The following is a 5,900-nucleotide window of genomic DNA, read 5'->3' on the forward strand; positions in this document are numbered from 1 at the left end:
TGATTATTATGTCCCGATCCTTGTATATCTAGAAAATAATCTCCCAATCTTGCTTACAATGATACTACAGCAGAATACATAATTCCGGCGGTATCATATATGTTTCGAAGAGACTATGAATTTTTTGTTTTTGTTCATGCACAACTTCTTGCAAATAAATAACAGAATGACATCTTTCATAACATGTTATGCATAATTTTGTTCATGCACAACTTCTATCAAATAAATAGCAGAATGGCATCTCTTCTGGAATATTTCTGTGAGAATTTTCAGTAATAATTTTAAATCTAATACGTATTCAGGAGGTGCAATGTGATAAAATTTGTTATGGGAAATCCAGGCTTGTTTATTTGACAAAAAAATTGTATGATTGGAAGGTTTTGTCAATAATGAACTATTATTTAAAAACTCGATTTATTTTTTTCATTTTCTCTGGGCAAAGCTCGTGGTTTGAATGTTAGTTCGATGGTTTATTTACGAGGGGCCCAGGTGTTTACTGTCGTTTTGGGGTCTGCATTAATTCGTTATTGTTTTGGAATATAGTATTAGTGCAAATTTTCAACATAAAGAGAGGATTTTCATATGTATATCTTGACATGTATGGAACAAATTTCTTATGATAATGATTCACATGGTAGATTATCATGATTTGGAATTTGTCTATTTTAAGTTGAGACTTTTAAGTTTTTATTGGAAATAATGAATTTCTTCTTGGCTTTTAATGAAATTTCAATTTCGATGTTGTTTACATTTAAAATAAAAAATAAATATTGTATATATATAATAAAGATCCTTGCTTGGGTGGGAAGAGATTTTATTTGTAATTCATTAAGGCTCGTTTTATATACTAATTTTTGTAAATTGTTAATAATATCGAATAATTTATATTAGATTGATGGGTCACAATTTATGGTTTATTAGTAGAATGAATTATTTTTAATAAAAAATAGAAAATTATAATAATTTTTTTTTTCAAGGAAAAATTATAACTTTCATTATATAAAATATTGAAAGTTACATGTAAATGCTTCAAAGGAGCATATCTCAAAATGGGTGGCCATATAACACCACGTACTGTAAAGTATCTCAATAATAATATAGCATGAAGATCTATAAATAGTTCCAAAAAACAAAAATATATACATTTCCAGATCTGTCTAAATATTCAGTGAAAATAAAAAAGGTCCACATGTGTTGTGATGTATCATGTTGATGCTGCTTCCTATGTTTGATGATTAATGAAAGGGCGGTGGAAGAACTGATAGAAGTCTTGTCCAATCTGTTCCTGAATCAACTAAGTACCAAGATGTCATTGCATTGCTTTGGATAAATTATCGGAAATTTGGTTCCTTTCTCTGTAAATATGACGACAGGTCACATAGTCAAATTGTGATTTTAAAGATAATACTTCATCCAACAAATTCTTGAGTGTGTGCACGTGACAATTTGTTTGAAGATTGAACTAGTTTATGACAATTTTAGAATCACCAAAAATTTGTAGTTGCCGGCAACCTTTCTCAAGGGAAAAAGGAGCAGAAGTCTAAGGTTGTTAAGTTCCGCATAATTGTTTGTGCCTCTCCCTAGACCCATTTTCATTTTGTAATAATGATCCTCTTTTAAAAACAATATTGCACCTCCTCCACATCCTTCCTGCTGAGCTGATCCATCAAAATAAGCCCAGGGAATGGACTTGTTGATAACCTTTGCACTTATGCTCCAAGACCTTTGGATTTGTTTGTCCTCCTGAATCATGTTATAAATTGCGACGAATGGAGTATAGATAATGATCCAGTGTTTGTGTCCTACAATTTTTTTTGATTCATGCCTTACCAAATTCCCCAGCAAACTAGAGGGGAAGATTCTAGAGCTTGATAGGGTGAGCCCGATTCCACCATGTCTCCCATGCCTCTGCAATAGTTTCTCCTTGCCACCTAATATTGATTTCCATTGTTTGATAAATATGATTCCATATTTGGATTGCTACTAGGCATTGTTGGACAAATGATTGATCGATTCTTCATTTTCCTTGCATAGAATGCACCATGTTGGGCCCTGAAAAGATCTATGTTGTAGGTTGTCCACATAAAGAGTTTTGCTTTTGCCAGGTCTTTTAGCTTCCATAGGGGATGCCACCACCAGTCTACGTTTTCAGGTTCATGATCTGCAAAGATGATAGGATAACCATATTTTGGTGTGTATTTACCATGGGGAGCTAAAGACCAATTTATTTATAGATTTATAAGGATACATAATTTATTTGTACACATTTAATTTTAAATGAGTGATTACAATCTGGGCTTTCGAAGTATATACAATTAATCATATACACACCAAAATATTGAGACAATGAGACATGCACAATATTCCTTTTTAATTAGACCACCTAGATCCATCTCAACTCCAAATCTAAGCGTCAAGAGGGATCACATCTTGAGGTACACACCTTTCTTCAAGTTTTGTATTCAAAATTGAGGATTGCACCCTGAGAGATTTGATCCGTCTCTGGAGTTAAGATATATATATATATATATATATTTTTTTTTTTATTTTTTTTTTATTTTTATGTAATTTTGTGGAGTCAAAATGTCTAAATAAGATAACATAACAGAATAGGACATTGGAGCGATGGCTAGGTTTTCGTTTTCCTTGTGTTAGTCATGGTGCTGCAATGGACATAGGTTTCGATGTTGGGTTGGGGTCTATGGGGTTCCAGGACACGAGGTATTTGGCCCTCGGTGTGAACAAAGCCATGGCTAGGGCCATATATTGCCTTTGCATGCGACATCGACTGGATTTTTTTTTTCTATTGGAGCTCAGGGTGTCAAGTGGGGGTTTTGACTTTGTGGAGGTTGTGACAACTTGGTTTTCTCCTAGATCTACATGCTGGAATAATAAAGGTAACCTAGATTTATTGCAAGGCAATATAGGCACTCTTGTGCTAATGTATCGAGGTTTTGGAGATTTTGGTTTTGTTCTCCTGTGGGGAGCGCGAGTTTGGAGTTGTATCCCTTTTGTAGTGGCCATATCGTTTGTTTCTGGGGTGTATGGTCAATATGTATGGTGGTTTTCTTCTGGGACATCATATCCGCCCAAGCGTTCTACTGATATGGCAACCCTCCTTTGTGCAAGACCAGACCTATGCTTTCTACCTCGTTTCTTGGTAGAATTTGATGAAAACTGCGAGGGTCTCTCATGGTCGATGAAATCTGGGAGAAAAGCATATTTGTACTCCAATGAGTGTCCATCAGATAAAAGCGAGAAAGCACCTGCCATGGGCAAAGGTGCAATATTTCAATTTTTCACTCAAACCCCATTTGGAAGGTCGATCCTCATAGGGGTCAAAAATGATTTCTTGGTACAAGATTTGAAAAGGGAGATCCATAACAGATCCAATATTCCTATGGAGTCGCAAAGTTTAATCTATGTCGGTAGATCCATGAAGGACGATTAACAACTACAGGACTATGGCATAGATCAAAACTCCACAATTATCATTAACTTGAGGTTGAGGGGAGGCTCGCTAGGACCAATCCACAAATCTACTTCCTTCAAAGACGCTCTTAAAGGTAAATTTGCAGCATTAGGGAAATCTGAACATACTCTAAATATTCTTAGGCCCTATATTGTGGAGTAGATAAAAAAAATCCTGACAATGAAAATATATCTAGCATAGTCAACTAATCTTCGCACAATCTATCAATCTCAGGGAACCATTTATAGATTTAATGGATTTTGGTCAAAACCTTTGGATCTTTTCAATGAATTTTTACGACTTGGACACCAATTTGTGAGATTCATCTATGCTCCAAGGGCTTATTCATAGTAAAATTTGAATCATTAGAGATCAGAGAGTATGCTATACAAGAGGGTCCATGGTTCTGGGGTAATGCAAGACTATTTATCACCCCATGGTTCCCATAATTCGATGCCAACTCAATGGTGGTTTCCAAAATGTCAGCGTGGGTAAGATTGCATAACTTTCTCCTTCATTTTTGACATCCAAAAGTCCTATAAGGAATCAGTAATTTGCTCGGGAGATACATTAAGATGGATATACAAAGAATAGAAGAAGCAATATATACTTTTGCTCGAATTTGTGTAGAGGTAGACCTCAAAACAGGATTTCCTAATCACTTTCTTTTGACACACATCAATCAGTGCTAGATTCAGTTCTTAGATTATGAGAATACGACATTCAGGTGTCGTTTTTGTCTACAAATTGGACATTTACAAAACTCATGTCCTTTGACAAAGAAAGATCCTAAAAAGAAAAAGAAACCAACCAAGAAGCCTAAGGGATGACAATTCCCTATACAACAATCTAATGAAGAAGAGGAAAAGGATCCCATAACTGAGGATAGCTCAAATCCACAAGCTCCTCCAAAAAGTGAAGGAATCAATCAGGAAGAAATGGTGGTAGTAACGCTGCAAAATCCAGATGCAAAAGGAAATTTTGATCAAGACATGTAGAAGGAGAAGGACATTAGAGGATTCAAACATCCTTATTCCTCGGAGAGCTTGGACTCAAATAAAGAACATACGAGGAAAACAACAAACAACCAACTAATCATTGTAACGTCCACTCCTGATCAAGGAGGATGGCGAAAAGTAGAAAAGGATGACTAAGCATTTTTTCTTAGTCCCAACTTCTCCTTTCTGTTTGGTTTTGGCTTTTAGGCGCCAACTATTGACTGACATTGTTTCAAAAATTCATGTATTTTTATTTTTTCATTTTTTCTTTTTCTTTTTGGGCATTAGTCAAAAGGTTGATTTAAAGGAATGCCTACAAGCATCTGCAAAATATAATTTTGTTCCTTGATTTTCAGGTTGAATAAAATTAAGATTTTTCTTCGAAAAAAAGAAAACATAATAGGACATTACAACATATTTTCCATATACTTCCATACCGATTGGACAACCCTCTCGACACAACAATTATGACAACAAACATAATTTGGAAAATTTAATAAAGAAAGATTGATGGAAAATTATATACCACTTATTTATAGACACAAATATATATCTAAATACACCCACACACACATATATACATGGAAATAAGCACAAATATAAAGACATCACGTGCACACGCGCATGCACACACACACAATGCCTCTCTCTCTCTCTCTCTCTCTCTTACACACACACACACACATTCCACCCTCTCTTTGGAATTCTCACCAACATGCACACCGTTTCCAAAGAAAACCTTAAAGGGGTGCTTCTCCATGTTTGTGGATTTCATGCTTTTTAAAGCAAGATCTCAAAATTTCTACATTCATGGGTCACACCACTAATAAACATATCATAAATTAGTGCAACTTTCCTAGGAGGATTCAAATGGACGACATGAATTTAGATAAGTACCCAACAACATTGATGACTACTTAGTGAGCTAACCCCTTAAATTATTTGGCTATTTAATAGATAGCCTCAAGCAATTAGATGTAAGATCATTCTTTCAAAAATTGGCGAGGTCATAGGTTCATCTCTCTTGATTACCTTAAGGTTAATTTTTATAATTAAGCCTAAGATTTACCATGTAATGAGGGTTTTCTTAGAGAAGTCAATGGGTTGGAAAAATATGGAGTTGTGGATAGGAAAAGGGATAGACAATTTTGTCCCATGCATCACTCGCTGGGTACTGTATCTACTTTGTTAGGGTGCATTGAAGGGCGTGGGGAGTCGAGGGAAATGAATGTGCACAGGAGGAAAGCAACTTCCCCAATGAAGCCATGAGCTCCCAGGATACTACGTTGAACATGTTATTTGTTATTTCTGTGACATTGATCAAGATATCACACAAACTGGTGAAGACCGTGATGCTAAAATGCAGGATTTGTTTTCTGTTCGATGTGCACAATACTTGCAGTGTGTTGTGGCCATACAATGCATGGGTA

The sequence above is a fragment of the Pinus tabuliformis genome, chromosome 5_2 (assembly GCF_031772625.1).
Source record: "Pinus tabuliformis cultivar Carrire ecotype Pingquan chromosome 5_2, CPIR1, whole genome shotgun sequence".
Taxonomy (NCBI): domain Eukaryota; kingdom Viridiplantae; phylum Streptophyta; class Pinopsida; order Pinales; family Pinaceae; genus Pinus; species Pinus tabuliformis.